This window comes from Bactrocera oleae, chromosome 6 (genome assembly GCF_042242935.1).
Source record: "Bactrocera oleae isolate idBacOlea1 chromosome 6, idBacOlea1, whole genome shotgun sequence".
NCBI classification, from domain to species: domain Eukaryota; kingdom Metazoa; phylum Arthropoda; class Insecta; order Diptera; family Tephritidae; genus Bactrocera; species Bactrocera oleae.
The window spans coordinates 36,417,024-36,440,295 of NC_091540.1; the positions used below are offsets into that span (position 1 = coordinate 36,417,024).

The 23,272-nt window shown below is 35.2% G+C and overlaps 1 protein-coding gene and 1 long non-coding RNA gene across 6 annotated transcripts in view; both read left to right on the forward strand.

Annotated features, from left to right (window-relative positions):
* Positions 1-2,150: 2,150 nt before the first annotated feature.
* Positions 2,151-23,272, forward strand: part of LOC106621288 (uncharacterized) — a 186,277-nt gene continuing 165,155 nt past the window's right edge. For all 5 annotated transcript variants that reach the window (XM_036363394.2, XM_036363411.2, XM_036363424.2 and 2 more), the window contains exon 1: positions 2,151-2,822. The gene's annotated coding sequence lies outside the window, so the exon portion shown is untranslated. The remainder of the gene's footprint in view (positions 2,823-23,272) is intronic.
* Positions 13,456-14,581, forward strand: LOC138857822 (uncharacterized). Its single transcript, XR_011397019.1, has 4 exons — positions 13,456-13,557; positions 13,618-13,770; positions 13,833-13,932; positions 14,378-14,581. It is a non-coding gene; the product is annotated as an uncharacterized lncRNA (long non-coding RNA).

The window sequence follows — 23,272 nt, forward strand, 5'->3', positions numbered from 1 at the left end:
TAGGCCAGCGCTTCTCCAATCGCCGAAACACTTCTCAATTTTGATTGTGGGATAATCTTTAGCTCTTTCAGCGAATTTCATCTATGGCCAAGAATTCACGAACAAGCTAACAAAGTGTGAGCTTTAAACAAACTTAAATCGTAAAGCTCATAAAACACGTATTACCTTAGTGGCAGCTACTACAGACAAAGTAAACAATGAATACAGCTGACAATTTTATTGTACTTTAGAGACGTGTACATCAATATAATAAAAAAATTGACAATGGGACTTACCAAACTCGCAAAATTTCAACTTTAAAGTTCCTGATATTTTAATACCTTGAACAGGGTTTATTAAGTTTGGCACGTTGTTTGAAACGCCCAAAAGGAAACGTCGGATACCCTATAAAGTATATAAAAATGGTTAGAGTGACGAGATGAGTCGACTTAGCCATGTCCGTCTGTCAGTCTGTTTGTATATACGCGAACTAGTCCCTCAGCCTTTCAGATTTTTGAGATATCGATCTGAAATTTTGCACACATCTCTTTCTCCTGAATTCCGATCGTTCAGTTTGTATGGCTGCTATATGCTACAGTAATGCGATCTGAATAATTTCTTCCTAGATTACACCATTCTCTTATACAATTATGAGGGATCAGTTCGCGTATATACAAACGCACTGACATGACTAAATCGACTCAGGATCAATGAGAAAGAATTTGTAGAACGATATAAAATTGGTTTAATATCTGAAATAATAATCTCTATTTAAATCTTCTTCATACTATATCTAAATAACTGATAAAAAGTGTGGTTATGTGCTCTGTAATCAAACATTCTCAAGCATATACTCCTTTGTGCTTATCCTAAAAGTGTGTTTCGTATGCAATCAAAAGACGCGTTCTTGCGCAACAGACAGTTAAATCGAAACGACCTTGAACTTCCCCAATGAAATCATTAACTTGTGACTCTTGCCAACTTATGAGACGAGAAAAGCTACATTAACGAAAAAGAAAGTGTTTACTAAAATTCTTGCGAACAGACGAAACGTAAACGGCAAAGAAAAGTAAATAATAAAACTTGAACGAAAATGAGGCAAGCACATTTAGCCTTTGTCGCTGCCATGATTGCGTCTGCAATAGATTACCCAAGCCAATGGCTGTAAGCAAAACCAAAGGCGCTTTGAGCGACTTGGCGTGCCTTTATTTCGTGCTTTTTTGATTTTGACTGCCATGCCCATTGCAAGTTCAAACAAAACATATTACTCATAATGGCTAATTTTAAAAATGTATGTTTTTGTATATCCTCAAAAAATATGCGCAATTTACCAAGTAATTGGAATAATATGATTAATAGTATTATAAACAGAGGTATGTGGGTATTTTTTTTGTAATTATTCATTCTCTAAACGGATATTTATTGCCCGCTTTAGCTGGTTTGATCTATTACGTCTCAATAATCCTCAAATACCCAGGCGTATACGCAACAAAATGCCTGTATCCATAAACATTGACAGTCACACACAAACCTCTGAATATCCACTCTACTGCCAGCTGAGAAGTAAATATTTCATTCATACAAACGGAACGGCGATCATAATTGCGCATGAAATCAGAATATTTCAAGCTTAAGAAGAATTTTAAAAGTCATTAATCGGCCTTCGTTTATGTGTGTAGAAGCAGATTTGCTGTCGCCGTACATACCGACAAACCCATTTACTTGTTTACATAGTATAAAGAGATATATATACAAATATAAATATGTATAGGAAAGCTGTTGACGTCCTCCTTCGCAACGACTGTGATAAGATATCATTTGTGCATGACTCGAGGAATCACATGTATGGCCGCATGACAAAACAAAAAGACCTAACCAACAACAGCAAAAACGCTATTCAGCCTTACTTGTACTCAGCACGCGCTCCTCGAATAGTGGAAGGCCAAACTGTGCCCAGCACAGCGCATGGTAATGTCTCACACGACTTTGGCCGGCGGCTGCGCACTGCGCGGGCTGTGGAAAAATCCCCATATTTTCACAGAGCAGCCCAGCTGCATGAAGGCAACATTAACAGCGCCAACGATAATAATGGACGACTGTTACGGAACCAGCAACGCGGTGTCGTTTTTGGCGGATTTGCACAGAATCAATTGAGTCAGTCGAGATGTGGACACGTGAGCTGTAAGAGCGAAATCGAAAAGAACGGAGCGCAGTCGAACATTGGTAACGCGCCGTGAGTGAGTTCAGTGAGTTTCTGACAGTTTTCAGGTGCACAACAGTGACTACAGCAACTAAACAAATACGGACAAAAGCACAAAAGCAGTGGCAAGGAAAGTGAAAGTGTTTAGTAATGGCAAATGGCAATGAAGTGTTGCAAAATTAATAAAGCAGTAGTATTGAAAAAACGCGCATGTGTGTGTGCTGTTCAGTGTTAAATACATAGATAACTGTGCACGGCAAAGTGAAAGTAAAAGCAACTCAATACAGGAAGCCAGAAAAAGTAGCTTAGCACAAGGCTAACTGAAATTTCAGAAAAATTAAATACAAGAAAACGGAAAAAAATCGTTCTCCCTTGCCCTGCACGCCAGAAACTCGCTTCGCAGCATGCTCAAGTGTCCGTTCGTTTCCTTACTGTCAAATTCGGGTGCTACTACGTCAGGGTCCGTGCCCGCGTATGCTTGTGAAAGTGTGTGTGTGTGCTTGCGTGTCAAGTAAAATCAATGAAAGCAAAAGTGAAAACGTGCTATAGCTAACTGCATCTCTTCACATACATATATGTGACGTGTGCACCATCAAGTGAGCTGCCCCGAGGCTGCTGAGCAGGATTCTTGACCAGTTGATAGGTGAGGACACACGCACCCACACACTATTTGCACTTATACGATAACTGCATGCCAGCATTTTTTCATTTTTACACACGTATTGAACGATGCAGACAGACAAATGCTTACAAGCACACGCTTGCGTCGTTTTACGTCATGAATTTCACAGCAGTGTGCTGAAGCTCATGCCACACACACTCACGCCAGTGCGTAGCGTATATTTTGTATTTTTAGTATACGTGTGCACCCGTTTAAATATATTTGTTTACTATATTTGCATGTATACAATTTGTATTTTCATTCGTCGTTTTTGAAACCGATGTTGCTAGTGGTACCGTTATTGGTGTGGCGCAACTAAAGCTGCATGTGTGTTTTAAATCATAATCTATTCGCACAATGCGCTCGACTCGAGGAGTATCCTTGTCCTCAATGCAGGATATATATATATGTATACAGTGCTCACACGCACACACATACATACACCCACATTGGTTATAGTCTAAACAGATATATAAGTATTTGTATGTGTATTTTCATTTACGTGCTAAGAGTATGTGTGCTTGCCTGCTCAATGCATTTGCAGTTGTTTATGTGACGCACTTAGGCGAAAAAGTAGTTGCATAATGTATTACGTATACGCAGTGTACGACCGAAACGAATTCAGGCGAATGCACACAAATGCGAAAACAATAAAATATTTCATTTGTAGTAAGTGCGTAACAAATTAGAATTGAAAGTGTAGATTTTTCCTGTAGAAATCAATGCTTAATTTGGCAAAGATTTCCCGGTGCAACGAGTGACACACAGGCTCAATTAAGTGCTAAATTGTTGAATGTGAATTGCTTTTTAGAAGCTTACTCTGAAATTAATATTTAGTGATCAGAAGAATGCGTGAGTAATTGGTTTGAACCAGTTTAATGAAAATTTTCGCACCAATTAAGGAAAAAATTATACTGTACCAGTTTCAAACGAGAAGTTCCCCGAGCATCTTTAATTGTATTTTCGAATAGAGTCAAATTTGAATATGTAAGAGTTTAGTCGAAAATTTCTCACCTCCAATGCATTTTTTAACAGGATTCTTATAAACTATAACAAAAATTGGCAATAAAAAATATGGATACACCGATTACAGTCGAGAACAGTGACTCTTACAACTTCCCGATATCATTATCATAGTAATATAAATCTTCTTCTTCAAAATCAGCCTTGTTCTCTACATTTTCATTTCAGCGAGTAATTTTGTTAAGTTAAAAAAAAAAAGACTAGAAGATGTTGTACGTACAATGACCTCCTATCAAATGAAAAAATTTAAAACTGACAAACTGCCTGCGTTTTCACAACAAAAAAAAACAATTTTTAACCTACCATAACTCGAGTTTTGATCAGATCTCAAAAAAGTTGGTAGGTAATTTGATAGTGATCATTTGCCCCCAAGTGAAAAATGTAGTCTTGAGACTGATAAAGCTGATTGAACTGAGCGGCTAAACTTTAGAAGACTGCAACTCAAAAACTATTTGGTATATCGATTTAAATTTATAGTTTATTGTTGATGAGGGTATAACCTATCGCAATATGAATTATAAATATATATTTTTTTTCATTTCACACTAGGTCTTTCTCTTAAGATTATAAGCGCAGCTGTTGTGTATTATCTAAAGTCTTAGCTTTCATTAATTGGAATAAGAATAATTAATACCCTTATTACGGTTATCAACTCCACTTAGTTCAATTAAAGTTAAAGCAACCAAAATCATTTTTGGTATTACGAACTTTAGCTATTTTTGGAAGAAGTTTCTCTGATGTTGTCAACCAATCGAAATTTGATTTTATTTATATATATAACGGTGGAGCGAAGAAATTTTTGCTTAGCCTGAGGATGAAATCTGTAAATTATAAAAAAAGAAAGTTTTTAGACAAAAAAAAAAAATTTTTAACATCTAGACATCTAGGCCCCCTCATTACGAGTAAATTTCGAGTTAAAACTCTTTTTGACAAAAAAAATTATTTTTGGTTTAAACTCTTTACATTTATGTAAAAATTACCTAATGTGACGGTTTTTGACTCAAAATTTATTTACCCACTTAAGGAAAGCATGTTTTCGTTTAAGACTTTTTTTTAAAACTCCAATAATGACCACAAAAGGTTTTAAGTTAATAACTTTTAATTGACCAGAAAGAGGACTCTCCACAGCTTCTAGAACACTTTTCAAAAAATTTTTACGAAATAAAAATTTTAACTCGAAACTTTACTTTGAAAGTGTTCAAAATTTTTCTTATGTTATAATCCACAGGTTTTACCCTCAGGCTAAGCAAAAAACAAATTTTTTTTCGCTCCACTCTAATATATGTATATATATACAATAAAAAAAAATGAATATTCCTAGAAATAGTAGATCCAACCACAGCAATGTTTAACTACAACTACTATCAAGCAACGCATTTTTAATATTATCGTCAATACCGTTCGCATAAAGTGTATTACGATGCCATAAACAAGAAAAAACGTTAACTTCGGTTGCACCGAAGCTATAACCCTTCACAGATACAAAGGTTTCTTACAATAACTTGATTCCGATCTAATTTCGTGAAGATACCTTGTCAAATAAAAAAGTTTTTCATGCAAGCACTTTGTTCCGATCGTTCAGTTGATATGTCAGCTATATGCTACAGTAATCCGATCTATACAACTTCTTCGGAGATACCATTATTGCCTTAAATAATAATTCATGACAAATTTCGTGAAGATATTACGTCAAATAAAAAAATTTCCTATACAAGCACTTGATTCCGATTGGTGGACAGGTACAAAATTTCAGATCGATAGCTTAAAAACTGAGGGACTAGTTCGTATGTACAGACGGACGGACGGACAGACGGACAGACGGACATGGCTAAATCAACTCAGCTCAACATGCTGATCATTTATCTATATATTTTATACGGTCTCCGACGTTTTCTACTGGGTGTTACAAACTTCGTGGCAAACCCTGTTCAGGGTTTAAAAAATTAAAGTTTGGCAACGAAAGCGAAATTATTAAATAAGCTAATACCGAGTTACTACCGACACTTAATCACGAGATTTAGATTGTGGAGTAGATTATCTTACTAATCTATTAGATTTAGCAATATTTCGCCAAACAAAAATTACACTTGTTAACTTCGTCTCAGAGGAGATTTGAAGCTAATCTACTCGAAATTTTCCTGTGTGACTCTGCTTTAGCGCCATCTATTTGTCAGTAGCGAAATTCATCAAAGTGAAAAAAATTAAACAAACAAATAAAATAATAACTAAAAAATTAAATTAATTTTTGGTAAATAATTAATAATAATAATATTAAACAAGTAAGGAAGGGCTAAATTCGGGTGTAAACGTACATTTTATACTTTTGCAAATTGCAACAATCAAAGCCCAGGAAATTCGTTCAGGTGCTGGCAAGATTGTATATTAAAAAATGTTGCGAAAAATGTCAACATTTATTATTCAAGAAAACCGTGAATAAATTACATTCAAATTTGTGATATTCATGACTTATATTTAATGTAATTAACTTAGATTTAATTTTATTGCTATAGTTCAACAGAAAAACATCTCAACTAAGATAAAACATATGTAAAGGGTGTTTTTTTAGAGATATAAAACTTTAAATTGCAATAAACAACGATGGATTATTCGATTGACATGAATTTTATTTATCCCAAAGATAATCATTACACTTTAAATATGATTTCTAGCATATGACCGCCACGGCTGGCTCGGATGTAGTCCAATCTGGACGTCCAATTTTCGATAACTTTTTCCAACATTTGAGGCCGTACACGGCAATAACACGGCGAATGTTGTCTTCCAAATGGTTAAGCGTTTGTAGGTTATGTAAAGTCATTGGTCTATGCGCAGAAAGTAGTCTAGCGGTGTTAAATCACAAGGTCCAAAACTTCAAATTAGGCGGTCACCAAACGTGTCTTTCAATAAATCGATTGTGGCACGAGCTGTGTGACATGTTGCGCCACAGCTCCTGGACATCATGGTTGTTCAATTCAGGAATGAAAAAGTTAGTAATCATGGCTCCATACCGATCACCATTCACTGTAACGTTCTGGTCATCATCGTTTTTGAAGAAGTACGGACCAATGATTCCACCAGCCCATAAAGCGCACCAAACAGTCAGTTTTTCTGGATGTAACGGTGTTTCGACATACACTTGAGGATTAGCTTCACTCCAAATACGGCAGTTTTATTTGTGAACGTAGCCATTCATTCAGAAGTGCAATTGTTGTTCAGGATTTAGTCTATTCATGATGAATTGCCAAACCAAATTGAGAATAAATCACTTGACAGCTGTTAAATCGGTCGCCATCTTGAACAGTAATACCAACTTAAAGTTCTATACCACGAAAAAAAACACCCTTTATATATGTGATATCATGAATTGATGTAAACAAAACGTCAACCAGAGAATCGGAATTATATTAGAGATCTGAAGATTACACCCAGGTATAGATCAATTTCATTCTGATTCAGCACTCAACCTCATAGATTTTGAAAAAACTTGTCCATTTAATTTCACTAAAATTTCATATTTCGGCATAAAACTTGTTAAGACAAGTCAGGAAGGGTTAAGTTCGAGTGTAACCGAACATTTCATATATCAAGCTAAAGAAAGTATCGCCGTGATTTCATTCATTTAAGGAAAAAGGATACACTGTTATTAAAAAATATTATTTCTGAATTTCATTAAGATTTCTTACATATTAACCGATAGATGTGGTATAAAGTGAACCGGAGGCTCGAAAATATTTATGTTAGATATATAGGGGCTAAGGGAAGTATTGACTTGCTTTTACCCATTTTTGGCATAAGTTATTTTGCGATTTCGAAAATTAACGTAAGATGAAATATGTGGAGGACACTACTTGTGCAAAGTTGTGGGGGACCTCAAAGGCACAATTTGTGCAAAGTTTTATCCGGATACATTGATTGTTTCTTGTACACAGGAAAGGGAAAGAAACAGATGGAATTAAAAATTGTGTTATATGAAAAATTGTTTTGTACTTTTTAGTTTTTAGTGCACTAAAAATCTGTTTCTTTAGTTTTCATTTATATACATACATATGTACATACAAGCGTACAGTTGAAGCTAATAAAGGCGTTAAAAAATATCAGTCTCCTCACCAAAAAAATTACTCAACTCTTTGATATTACGCATCAGAAAAGCCATGAATAAATGGATCGTGGTAAAAAAATTTCTAGAAAGACAAAAACGAAGGCTTAGAAGCCCACCCGAAGTTTTGATAAGTGGTCAAAATAACGAACGCATATAGCAAACTGATCAATCCCAGCAATCTCTCTTGTACGACCTGCTAGTACTGAGATCCCGTAAGATTTATTTAAGTTGTTAGCAATGTATCTTGTAGTCAAGTTATCTTAGATCTTTATTATTTAATTTTGAAATGGTTTGCTTATTTTAGCATTACCATACGTTTTGAGCAGATGATGTAAGATGCTTTTCTTGTGAGTACGCTACTATCACAAAATCAGAGCGCGGAAAATAATTTTAATTCAAATTCAGAAGAATTTTCGAAGTTACATCAATATTACAAATATGTTGGAAGGAAAACTTTTCTGTAAAAATGCCCCCAGAAAGAAATTCTTCGACTTCGATTGTATAATTAATTTATATACTCTTGCAACATGTTTCTACAGAGTATAATAGTTTTGCTCACCTAACGGTTGTTTGTATCATCTAAAACTAATCGAGATATATATAGGGCTATATATTATATATGTATATAAATGACCAGGATGACGAGACGAGTTGAAATCCGTGTGACGGTCTGTTTGCCCGTCTGTCCGTGTAAGCTGTAACTTAAGTGAAAATTATGATATGTTGATGAAACTTGATACACGTTTTCCTTAGTAAAAAATTAAGAAAGGGGTTGTAGATAAGCGAAATCGGACCACTTTCACGCCCATTCCAGTACACAAATAAAGCACCAATTTATGTAACGAGATAACACTTTGCACGAATAGTGTATTTAATGTTTGACACCTTATGACTTAAAATTGCACAAATCGAACCAAAACTGTTCAAGCCCCTATGTATCGAATATGTGGATCCCAATGCCTCCCATGTTGACTTTTTACCGAAAATATCGGTCAATGTGTGAGATATATAATTAAAATTCGGACAGAATCCTTTCCTGATAAAAGTATGTGTAAATATCAAAGTGGGTTGAATGGGGTTGATACTTCCCTTAGCCTCCATATACCTAATACATATAAAGATTTTCGAACATCCGAGTGACTTTATGCCGCATATATTGGTCAATACAATGTATGTGAGTTATCTCAAGAAAACCGAATGAGAGTGATTTTCTAATAACGGTGTATCTTTGTTAATAAAATGGATAAAATTGGGTAAAAAGTTTACCTAATATCAGAATTGTCAAAAATGCTCTTTACTTTACAACACGTTTAATAACCATTGTAAACTAAGCGCCGCACCTTCAGGTATGATTAATTCGTTGTGACAGCTCACTGAAGGATACCGCCTGTATTTTGTATATTGAAACGAAAAGGCTGAAATGGATAACACTGTTGTCCTTCACCTCTGCCTTCTGACGAGAATGAAATCACAAAGTTTGCTATGTGTAACTGTAGTTGAGAGTGCGAAATTGGGAAATTCTTGGTTTGCTTTTCTCTCTAGCGGTGATGAGAATACGCTGGCGATAAGCCAATAGGTCGGCGAGTTCATGCTGCTCTAAGTTTTGTATAAATACACATCTTCAATCGAGAAGTAGCTTTGGTCTTTAGTGAACTATGCTCCCAATGCGCTCCACCACCCATCGGTGATCGGCCTTCTACTGTTTTCATTTAACAAGCATTTCGTGTTTGACCTTCTTCCTGCCAACGGAAACGCGTAATTGTAAGTGAAGGGCTAGGCGGCTCACATGCACACACACGTGCGCGTATGGGTTACGGATCGCCGCTCGCCCCTGTTACCATGAAATTGTGATATTACTTGTGCTTGGTCTTTAAAGCAGCAACTCGTACATACAGTATATGTTGTTATATTAGCATACTAGTAGGTACGTACATTTCACCCGTCATTATAGCGTCCTGAGCGTTTGCATATGCAACAAAACTTGATGTTGGAAGGCCTTGTTAGTTGTTGTATCTAAAGTTGCAGCCGCTTTGAGGATATGCGGCTGTTTGTAGGATTTGAACATATACATATACTTGTATACTCGTCGACTTGCAGCTTGTTGAAGGTTAGGGCGCGACTTGTGCTTATTTTCACGTCCTTGAACTTTCGACATTGACATTGTATGAAAACATAGAAAAAAAGAAATATACTTTGTTTGAATAAAGGCCTTCAACAGCAACTCTTTTAGCGGCTGGCACGTTAGCTCATTTCAATATTTATGACATAAACTTTCGATAAACATTGATTTTTTTATAAGTTCAACAAATCTAAATATTTTCCATAATTTATATTAGAACTACAAAACTGTTTCAGGTTTCTGTCAATTAGAGCTTCAAAAGCAGTTTTTCCATCAAAGTTAAAATTTACTATGCTGTTTGATTTAACCAGACGCTTTCATTAACCCTAAAAACGCCTTCGACTTTTTGTCCATGTAACAAACTTTCGTGTTCTAATGCCACCACTAAAAACTAATTTTAGACAGCAAGCTAGAACCATCTACCTTTCTAGGTAAAAGCGTCGCCCTTATGGGCTCAATGAGTGTTATTTTGATACACTATTCGTAAGACCTTTATATATTATTCGGGATGTAAACGAAAATTAAATACTTTTGCAACTTGCAGGGATCAAAGCCGGGGAAATACCTTTACGTGTGGCAAAACTTTATATATAAAAAATTGGCTAAAGAATTCAACTTTCATTGTTCGACGAAATTGTGAATGGAATACAATCATATTTATATCTTTTTAACCTATGTTATAGGTCATATGTCGGTTAAATTAGTTTTATAAGTATACTAGAGGACCCGCCCCCCGCATTGCTTAAGGTATACATTAATTATAAACTATTAAATAAAAACTAAATAGTTATTTTCGGTGAAATAGTCCAAGATGTTAAAATTTGAATATTATTTCCAAATTTAAAAATGATTGATCCAAATTTTTGTAGACTTGTTATTCAACACAAATAAACATAAGATGTTGAATTTCTTATTAATTTTAGATTTAAGTTTGTAACAAATGAGTAATTTTAATAGTTGTCGGTTGGTAACATTTGAGATAATGAAATGAAATTTTAACTATAATATTTATAATTTTCATTTATGAATATTCTCAAATTCAATTTAATTCAGCTCTTTCGTATCGTACATTCTGACAGTATCATTGGAAAAGGTGGTAGGTGCTCAATGTCTCTATTAAAATTTCAAAATGGTTGCTACATGATATTTCCTGTAACCTTTTTTAATACCAAACATGTACCGTTACATAATTGAGTTGGATTGAAATTACGCTGAATAATAATTAATCCTAGGTATATAATTTACGTTTTCATTTTCATCAACAACAGTAGCGAATGATTTATTCGTAAAATACATCTGACAGTCTGGCAACAGCTGTTATATCTGGAACTTAATTTCGTCAACATCTACATTTTTGTCCGCAATGTAGTCTGACTACTGAGTCAGTTATGATCCAAATAATTAGTTTTTACTTTCAGGAATATACTCTAAGTTAATCAATTTTTTCGTGAACAGGAGTGCAGAAATTGCCTGGTAGTACATGTATTTGGCTGGGGTTCTATTCTACTATTTCTAATATCGAGCAATTGTTCGGAATCAATTTGCCATTGTACCCGCATTTTCATTGGTCCATCGAAGTATTTCAACACTTCACCATAAGAGTCATCGCTTTAACATTCGCTTAAGAAAAGCGAAGGGCAACCAGGCTGTCGGCAATCACCAGACTACCGAAAACTTCATCGTTGCCGTTAAAATATATATATAATATATATACCTATATTAGTAGCACTATTTGTGCAAAGTTTTTTCCCGATTTTATACCATTTAGGGTCTAAAATTTAATGCCTCTGAAACATTTAGTAATTTTTTATTGCACTTTTAGTAGTCTGACTATCACCCGTTTTCAGATATTATTACGCCGTTGCCGGAGGAACAGAAACTATTTTTCCTTTGCAAATTTGGGTGTTATAGCTTGAATAGTTTGGGAGATATATATACATTAAACTGATTAGGGGGCGGTGCCACGCTGATGACCCGATTATTTATGTCAAATAACAGTCGTAATTGTGGAGCTTAGTTGTAGCAATTTATAGGTTTTTGCGTATTTGCGTTTTGTGCGCGTTATAATGGTCCGATATAAACGTTCTTCCGGTGCACCAAGTTTAATCGAAATATATAAGTTTTTACTTAAGTTACAGTTGCACAGACGGACGGACAGACAGATATTCATTCTTGAACTCGTCTCGTCGTCCTGATCATTTATATATATATAACCCTATATCAATCTCGGTGATACAAACAACCATTAGGTAAACAAAAGTATTATGCTAGAGCAATATTTTGGAAATATTTGAACTAACTTCTTCGAAGATCGTGGGAGACTTATACGATAATATACGCAGAAATATAAAGCACCTGTAAATAGTAGGAATGTATCGATGAGGGCTTTTTCTCACATTTGATTAAAATCTAAATTTAAATTACATTCACCCGTATTTGCTGAATTTTTCTTCCACAGTTGTTTGTACAGCTGAAATTTAGATGAATACAGACAGACGATCACAAATATTTCGAGTAGGTTTGCTTGAAAATAAAACAATACTTGTACAATAAAAACCTTTATGTAAATATACTAATTCTTCTATTTGTTGAACCGATGATTTTTTAAACCCACATTAACAAATTATTCACTCTTAAAATGAGAATTTAATAGTAAATGGAGTCAGGAACTGAGGCAAAGCGAGAACTTGGTTCTCGGTCAAACCAGTATTTTGTATACAATAGTATAGTTAATTAAAGGTCTAGTAGTATTGTATAAATTGTATTTACTGCCTTTAACGATTTTCATATGAAACAGCTGAGTGTTCTGAGAAATCAGCTATTAGTCCAGCTTTATTATAAAATTAAGCTACTGAATAAAGTTATTTTTGGTTTTGATTCATGTGATCCATGTTATCAGATAAGCTTACACGGATACAATAAGATGCCAATGCCCATGAAATTAAATGGATTGAAGTAGAGTACTTGTAGAATAAAACTTCACTGCATTAGTTTAGTATTTACAGGAATAGGTATGATTGGCTGGTTGTCAGCCTGGAGAAGTACCATATACTTTGGAGATTTCTAATTTATCCGATCCAACGTTAACTTTGTGTCAGGGCGCAATTCATACATTGTAAGGAATTTACATTATACAGAAATTTTCTTCAGTGGGACTCCAAACTGTTCAAATCGGTGATTATAGAGTAACCGATAGCGTCTCTTCGCTCGTTTATTTCTCTCTTTGCGTTCACATTATGTAAAGTTCATAAGTATTTAAACAGTTAATATTTGTAATTGCTTAAATTTCGATGTTTAAATATTTGTTCTTGCCAAATTTACCCAGATTGTTTTTTGTTGACTTTGGGGAAATTTCCAAAGAATGACTTCGGTATAAAAGTTGGTGATTTGGCAATTGCAACTCATTCCCAACACAGCGTCTTAGGAAAACTAAATTCTTCAAATAAAAATGAAGTTCCTCACTTTAATACTTTCGGGTAAGTTTCTTAATGTCTTAATTTTCACTTAAGTATTAAAATACAAAAATACAATTACAGCATTTTTGGTAATTGGCGTGGTTAACGCTCAAAAAAGAGTATGCTACAGAAACGGACCAAATGCTGATCCTAAATGCAAACTCACAGAAGTATGCATTATAAATACTGAAGATGCCTCAGGAGAAGTTTTCACGAAGTGTAGGGAAACTAAAGGTCTGTTTTGATTAAATAATTTCTTTAACCTTAATTGACTTAAATTGTAATAATATTTTCAGATATAATTAAAGTCGATTGTCCTGACACCGAAATCGGTAATACGACCCTCAGTTGCACATTTGCACCAGCTTATTTAGATTCAGTAAATATGACTAGATGGTAGTGAATAATTATGCTACAATGTTAGCACTCACGAAAGACATATTATTTCCCTTTTTTAATAAAACGCTCTTTTTATGTTTAAATTAAAAATGTTTATTTTTTTTATTAAATGTTATTTTCACAACCTTTGAACTAAAAATTAATACCACGATTTTAAAAAGGGCGGTAGCGGAGATAGCGATTATACGGTGACGTTGCGCAAAAGAGATCGGAATTATTTCGAATGTGTTGAATTGAAAATCCAATCCCTCTTTTATTGTTGATTGTGTGGGATGTCATCGTGTATGGTGGCAACTTCTGTGGTGACATCGTGTGCAGTGTGGTCGTGTATGTTGTGAGAGCGAGTTGTGTTCCAAGGTGTGGTGTGTTGTATTAGGGTGTGTCATTATTTACCCTGATGAAGCGGTGTAGTTGGAAGGGCAGTTTATAGTCATTTAAACAGGTAGATCCACCTTTCTTTCGGACAATATTCTCACAACGGATCCGATTCGAGCTACAACCGTACATCACAATATTTATTTATACAAGTATTTAGACCTTTTGTCGCCTTTTGAAATTCAAAGAATATTTATGCAAGAATGAACGTAATTAATTTGATATGTATTTGTTAAATTAAATAAAGTACGATAAACTGCAACAAAACGAATTTCTTTGTGTGTGAGGAGTAATTATTATTGGGTTATTTTAAATGGTTGTAAAGTAGAATATATAAGTTAAAAATTATTTAATTTAGTTATTCAAAGGGTTAACTTCACAGGTGATTTTTTTATAGCATGGAGTATAAAAAGATCTTTATTATAATTTTTATCGGCTACTTTGAATTCTATATGCTGTAGTTAGCCGATATCGGCGGTTTCGACAAACGAGCAGTTTCTTGGTGAGAAAAGCTCGTGTACCAAATTTCAGACCGTCATCTCATATATGTATTTATTCACAGACGGACTTGGCTCGAAAACATCGGATCATCTTGGATCTTTTCAAGAGCCCATAGAGCGAAGCAATATCGCTTGGGAAGGTCGAGCGGCTACAGTTCTTGCGCAAGCTGTATTTTGTACCATTTTAATTTAAGATCGCTACGTAAAATGCGCCAAGTCGTTCCATACGTCAGTCCGGGTTGCTGCGAACGGCGCCAAATCGACTCTCCGCGAACGTGGTCTATTCGGTCGATTATTATGCAATAAAGAATGCTTTAAAAACTTCACGAATTTTTTTTTTTTTATTTTTTTTTTTAATAAATTGTAAATTAAATTTTTTTTAAAGATTTTATTGGAGATTAAATGTTCAATTCATGTGAACGGACTATTTATTCAGGCCGAAAACATGAAATTCTTGGTGAATTAAATTAAAAGTTGATAAAGTTAATAAATTGGTAAGGTGAATTGGTGAACCTCTAATCAAAATCAAGAGAGTCTCAAGTGATGAAGGATGTCAAAAAGTTTAACAAAATTGCTCCAAAAGAGCTTTTATTTAGTAAGGTTAAATCTGCTCTTAATGATAAAACTAGTTGAGCTGATTAAATTCAGGTTTGGACTACGCTTTCTATAGATTGGTTGATTAAAATGATAAGGAGAGAGTTTAAAGTTTCCAACTGAATGATGACAACTGAAAAAAAAGTACGACAAGAACTAGGATTCGCATCGCAGCCTAAGATTAAGAAAGGAAAACCTGTGAACAATGAAACCCTCGATCGTATTGAGGCTTTCTATCTATCCGATGATGTCAGCCGCGTAATACCTGGTATGAACGATTATGTTTCGGTGATTGAAAATCCAAAAACAAAAACGATTTTTATTATATAAATTTCACGAAATACACAAATCCTGACGAAAAGATTTGACTATCCAAATTTTAAAAACTCCGACCTCGGGAGTGTAGGTATATCTGCTGGCAAAAGTGGGACTCATAATGTGTGTATGTGTAAAATCCATCAAAATTTCAAATTGCAATTAACTGGATTAAAAATGAATTAAGACAATTACCGGCAGCGGTTTCCGCCGTTTTCATTAAAATTTATATTTGTTAACTTAAAAGTTATTGAACTACAACTCCTTAATTATTAATTTTTTAACTAAAACTTAATTTAAAAAAAAAATTTGTTTGTTATAATTAAAATTTTAAAAACTGGGCGGGAGATTACTTGTTCATGGTGACTACTTTATGAAAAAATACTCACATTCAAATTCGATGATTAAGTGGAAAATGGGGGGCCCACTTGACGTGTTTTTACTTATGTTTATCTCGATTAGTTTTAGGTGCTACAAACAGCCCTTAGTAACACAGAACTTTCATACCCAGTTGCAAAATGTTGCGACAGTATGACAGAACAGAACAGTATAACGAACAATGACCGGAGAGATTGGGGAAGCCAAATAGGTGTCAGATAGTTGCACCTTTCTCCAATTGAAATATACATTTTCTCAAATCGAGTTGAGTTACCGACTGTCGCCAATACCATAGTTAAATTGGCTATGCCCATTTGCATATTTCTTTGCAATACTGGTGATTTGATACGCCGTGTACTTGTGGCACGAAATAGTGGCGGCTCTGCAAATCCCTGACCCTATTCATGCCGTTAGCAGTTTTATACTCACACTTCCTCTGTATACAGGTAAATCTGTACATACTTACCACAAGCCTCGTGTGTCTTGCATCTATTGCGTCACAAGGGGCGATACTGGCACCACAGTGCCGTACCCTGCTGCACTTCATGCTACTTCAATATACTTTTCAGAGCTCTCTCGTAGTTGGCTACTGCAAATTTATTCCGTTCCATTTCATAGCCTTTCGTAACTTCGCTGACTTTGTCCGTATATTTTTAGTACGAAGTGTGTTGAAGCCCTTCCACTGTTTTCTGTCGGTGGTGCATGTCGAGATTTGCCATGAAGATGGTGGTGCCGGCTGTACCTACGCCGCGTCCGATATTTACTGGCTTCGCTGCGCTGTAAACTTGAGGCGCATCTTCACCGCCGTTAAGTAGTGGTGGCGGCAGTAAAGGCTGGCCAAAAGTACACCAAAAGCGTGCAAAAACCAACAACGAGCGGTGTGAATTGTCCTCAAATCTCTTGACCGAGTTTCAGTTGGCGCCAAACACAGAAAATCGATTGTATTTTGTGACAGGGTAAAATTTCCACTGCATTAATTTGTGGCTACCAATTTTATGTGAAAGTTATGAAATGTTTATACGATTATCTGATCCTTAAAGCCATCATTATTGCTTAGCATTTCGCTGCCGACCGAATTGGCTCACTTACATTCCTCCATATTTAGTTCGTTTCACCTAAATGTTACTCTTAAACTCTATTTACATAAAATTACAAACAAAACTTGACCTACTCTAGTCTCTAGTCTAATATTCTCAATACTTTCTTTAAATGCAATATATGGACACGATGTTTTAGAATATTATACGGCAACTCTATAAGCGGATATCAACTGACTACTTCAACTTATTGACTACACCGCAATGCAAGAACGTTGTTTACAGACTTTATACTACGCAAGCTTTTAGTCACATTGTTGTTGTTGTACCCTGCGGTGATTCGGTTGCATCGTTGCCGGATATATACAGATAATGCCACTAATGAAAGTGCCAGCGTTTTCATTTTCATCGTCATAATTATAATTTTTGTACTCGTTTCAACTTTCGCTTTCATCAGCTTGCTTTTGCATTTGTGTTGTCAGCAATCTTAAAATGTTTGCTTTGCAATTTTGTTCCAGTCTTTTATTTAAACTTGGCAACTGGTGCGATTGGCACGAGAACAAAGTATGTCACAGTTGCAACAACTACCGGCTGTACTCACGGTTTGCCTCCGCTCTCTGTAATGTCAGTGTAGCGGCAAGTTGCGGAGTTAGCTCGTTTGTATGTTTGCTTTAGTGGGGCTTTCGTGAACAATATCATTCTGTAGCTTAGCTTAGCGTAGACTTTAAAACCACCGCCACGACACATTACAACATGAGTGCGTTATTTCAACTTTCCGTGTAAACAGTAAACGGTAAAATAATACGGCGCATGAAACGAAATAATCCGCCTTGGAGGCGCGTCTTGTTTCAAAATATATTCGGAGTAGCGTGACAAATTCTTTGTTTGTAGTCAAAACGCTATCACGACAGCGCTACATACAATACAGGCAACGAAATATTCATCTTATTGAAGCAATCTTTTGGAGAGCGCATTACTTCGCGTCGTGGGCGTATGCCGTGGCCTCTAAGATTGTGCGATTTACCATCTCTGGACTAAGTTTGTAGAGTTATATGAAATCGCTTGTCTACGCAGATAAGGTCGAGACGATTGACACCTTGGAAGGTATTCCAATTGCAAGAAATTTTTTTATTTTTATTTTTTTCAAGGAGTGATAACTGCTGACTCCAGAAGGTTTAAATAACTATTAAATTAGCCTTATTTTTGTGCAATACCATACCGCAGTCATACACCGGTTAACTAAGTTGTTATTATACCCTCAACAAGGTGGATTAAGTTTGCCACTATGTTTGTAACACACAAAAGGAAACATCGGAGACCCTATAAAATATACCCTATGATATAAATAATCAGCATGACGAGCTGAGTCGATTTAGCCATGTCCGTCTGTCTGTCCGTCCATCCGTCTGTATATACGCAAACTAGTATCTCAATTTTTAAAATATCGCTCTGAAATTTTACTGTCCAAGAAGCTGCTTATTTATCGGAACCGCCGATATCGGACCACTACAGCGTATAGCTGCCGTACAAACTAAACGATCAAAATCAAATTCTTGTAAAACTTGAAAATCGTAGACACATTCGATATATGGAAAAACTGAACTCTAAAATGTAATAACACCAATTACAATGCGAAATAGTAGAAGCAATGTAGCGAGACAAGTAATTATGGCAAATGTTTCGATATCAGGCACATAATCGGGAAGCGAAGCAAAAATTTTCACTTACAAAATGGCCTGACGCAGAGATCATAAAAGGCTAGAGACTCGAAAAAGTATAAACAAATAATTACAAGTATGTGTGCACAATGTAGTCTCTACATATATTATTTTCAGGAGAAGACTGGAAGGGAATTTACGTAATGAAATTGCGAGCTCCTTTATTACTACACACTCCCCACCACACCCCACACACACAGCAAGGCGAAATCATTACAACGCTCAGCAATGCTGTGATCCGCCTGGCCCAAGGAACAACCAACGCACGGTAACTGTTATAGTATTTGTAACAGCCAAGTTGAAGTAAACTCACCACTGATTCGGCTGTAAGAAAGCAGAGACAACAGGAAAAGAATGCAAGCACAAGTAATTTGCGAAAGAGTATAAAATAAATTGAATTGTTCCCAAGCGCTGGCGAAATGTTTATATTCTTTGTCGCTGTGTTATTCATGTTCGGAAGCCGTTGTTCAAATGTATGTCTGTGTTTCTGGGAGAAGGGGGGATAACAAATAAAAGCACACACATGGCAAAGGTTGCCATTTCACGCGGTCACACACACACGCACACTCACTCCGATTCACTAAATATTTATGTGACTTATTTGCGCTTGCCTGCATTGACATCTGTCATCGATTCAGTCGGTACAATGCTCGCCGTTGCTCATACGCACCGCTGGAGCTTGATGAATCTGGCTGACTACGAGAAAATGTCAAGTGAATTTGCGCAAATACATGTAATGATGGCAACTTGTTGGACTCGTTGTTGTAGTTGCATTGTAAGGCAGGGAAAAACTGCATACACTTAGCTTCACATGGGAATGGAAGGCAACAACAGCAATGGCATTGGCGTTACTCCGTGGGACCACGCTCTGATTGCGATGTGAATATGCGCTGAACTCGTGTGGTTGAACTGGTTGTTGTTACTCGTATGGAGTGCTATACAAACTTTTGAATGCAAATCAATTTCAATTTTTGTCACCTTTTCAATTGGGTAAACGCGTTTGATTAAATGCAGTAATGTAGAAATTTGGGTGCCGATTGCACTGGACAACAACATTTTTTCGCACGAGTTATACATACCCTATTTTTATTGCTTTTATACCTCAAAATTAGAATCAGAACAAATAAAGTTCTGCATTTATTTTTATGCATAAAAAATCAAAAAATTTAACTCACTAAAAATTAACAAAAAATTTACTTATAAATAATTTATTAAAAGATCATTAATTTAGAATTCATTCTTACAACAGACATTTTAAAATAGACTCCAAATGTTTAAAAATTAACCGTTTTACTTTTTTTAAAAAGTTTTACCTGCTTAAAATTAACAATTTTACTTTTCCTGTCATGTTCCGTAGAATTTTCTCTTATTAACCCCTAAATACAGTCCCCAATACTGTATGCTGGTCTTTAAAGCGTATTCCTAGTTTTTTCACACAATCACATGTGCACCTCTGGAGACATTCTACATTCAATGATGAAGAATTTTGTAATCATCTCAGTGATTTGCTCGTCATAGTTGGTTTCCAAGGAAACCATATATCCGTTCGTTAAACCTATTCGGGGTTTTTTCTCCTTATTGTTAAGTAACAACGGGAAAATATCAAAACCAATAATTTTTTTTTGAGGGCCTACAAAGGTTCTAGCTTTTATAATCTCGCCTGAAAGCTTTGGATAAAATTTCTTCAAATATTCGAAAGATGACAAGCTGGTTCCCTCTAAGTTCTCGGCACTGCAAACTTCATTGCTCTTTTTTCAACTCGGTACCAGCCTACAATAAAACATAACATATTATAACAAAATTAATATTGTCAAATCAAGAGTTATATACATGACACTTCTCGAAGACATTTTGTACTGGTTGTTACAGGAAACGAAATCATGAAACGCATTATTCCTCTGTAATTTCTAAACTCATACTGTCGTACACAATAAGCGATGCAAGCGACACTATTTTCCGTGCTCTTTCCTCTCTATTGACAGCACGCGAAAACCGACAATATGTGGGCGTGAAAATCGCGAATGGTAAAATCGCTATAATTGCTTTCGTTTTATAATCATCATTTCCTATATATATTATAATTGCTTATACATATAACCAGGATATGTTAAGTAAAATCCATACGCACATGAAACATTTTATTGTTGACCTGTATTATTTCGATAGTCTAAAATATATTTCATCTTTTAATTTCGAATCATTTTCATGTAAGCCAAGATCTGAGAGACTCCTTCAGGATATAGTCGCCTGCTCTCTTTAGAACAGATGCATAAGCACAAAATATCGAAGCCATAACCGAAGATCATTTCAAAAGATTAGTAGCTTACCAGAATACCTCAAAGGATTGGTTGGTTTTGAAAGTAAGAAACTGATGATTGCTAAGGAAGTTCTAATGCTTAATCAATTAACATTTTACAATTCCAAACCAGACCACAAACAGATTCAAAATCCCGTCAGCGAAAATTATATTAACTAACTCAAATAGTCCAGACCAACTTCGTTCACTTTATAATTTGTAAGAAAATGTTTTCACTTTCTTTCATTAAAATCGCACACATTTTGAACAACTTAAACGGTTTAAAGCCAGCAGGAAGCTCAGAACTCACTATACAGGGTATTTTGAGGGAAGTGAAAGGTCTGGGAAGATTGCAATACCTTTTGACATAGCTCACGTATTATTAAACAATTATGTGTATATACAACTTATTCACTGGCCTACATATTCGGCATAAGGTTTATTAAAATAGCGAAAATCATTAAATGTAGAATATGGGAGTTTGGGTAACTCGCGGACCAATTTTACATACTTTCGGAATTAAACTATAGTATAGCCAATGTTATAGGCTTGGTTAAGTTTGCTAAACTATAATTAAACTATAGTATATTGAATATTATACGCTGAGTTAATTTTCCTAAGATATCTTACGTACTAACCGAGATATACGGTGTAAGGCCAATTTTAAAATCTTGTATTAGATATATCGGGGATAGGGATAGTGCTGACCTGATTTTAAAAATGTTTGGCATTACTGCTTATAAACTCACCAATACATAAGGATTTACTCCGAATGTTTGAAAATCCTGATATAAGTAAAATGGGGCAAGTTTTCACCCGATCAAGTCAGCCGGCATGTTGCGTAGGAGTATAATAGTTTTGTTCCCCTAACGATTTTTTATATTACCTAAAACTAATCGATATAGATAAAGGATTTAATATAGTTACATAAAATATATGAATGGCGAGACGAGTTGAAATTCCGTCCGTCTGGCCGTGCAAGCGAGAACTTGAGTAAAAATTGAGATATTATTATTTCTTGGTATCCAAAGAGAGTTGGTATTAAAGATGGGCACAATCAGACTTTTGCCACGCCCACAAAACGCCATTAATCAAAAACTCAAAAAGGTGTCATAATTAAGCGCCTAATTAAGATACAAGACCGTGATTTGGTACATAGGATTACAGTGATGAGTGGCACCTGTAGTTTGAAAATATTTAAAAAGTGGGCGTTCCGTTTGGGAGATGCCTTTCTGAAATTTTGCAAACGTCCTTTTCACTCCAAGGAGCTACTCGTTTGTCAGAACCACCGATATCGGAGCAATATAACATATAACTGCCGCAGAAACTGACCGATCAAAATCAAATTAGTGTATGAAAACTTTTACATTTGTGATGGATATCATAGCGGTGCACCCTGAGCTAACGGTTTTTCTTATTTTATGCTCAAATTATCGCTTGCACAGAAGAACGGACGGACATACAGTCACGAGGATTTCAACTGTTATCGTTACCTGATCATTAATATTATATATACTTAACTCAATATCAATCGCTATATGTTTTGGGTGATACAAACAAACCGTTAAACTGTTGGATGAACTATACTGAATTTGTTTCGAGAGTATAAAAAGTACAATTTTAAATAAATTAACTAAATAGTTTCAGTCACATAAAGACACTTAACACAGCTACTTGCAATTGTGTGCGAGTTCACTACTGTAAATATTTGAGATAACTCAAGTTACAGTTTATAAAATATTAAATTTAGCAACAAACAAGTGGTCATTAAGATTTAAAGAGCCGATAAAAAGTAATAAGAAACTTCTCTATCTGAACATAAAACACTGAGCTCAAGCTTCTTACTCGATTTCCTATGATTTTGCCACAGTGTTTCCAAATCTGTAGTCAGTTTTTCTCTAGCAGCTCTGATTTTCGAAATATGAACATATTATATTTTTAGCCAAACATTCTACAATTTTAGAAATATAAAATAAATTTCTCTTATTTAACATGAAAAAACGTTCTTTTATGTGCTTTTTCGCATGAATAAAAACATGAGTTTTGTTTTGAATGCTCCAGCAGTAATAAGCCATCATATTTGCATTCCAACGACCCTAGTACCACTCTTCCATAGTGCGAATA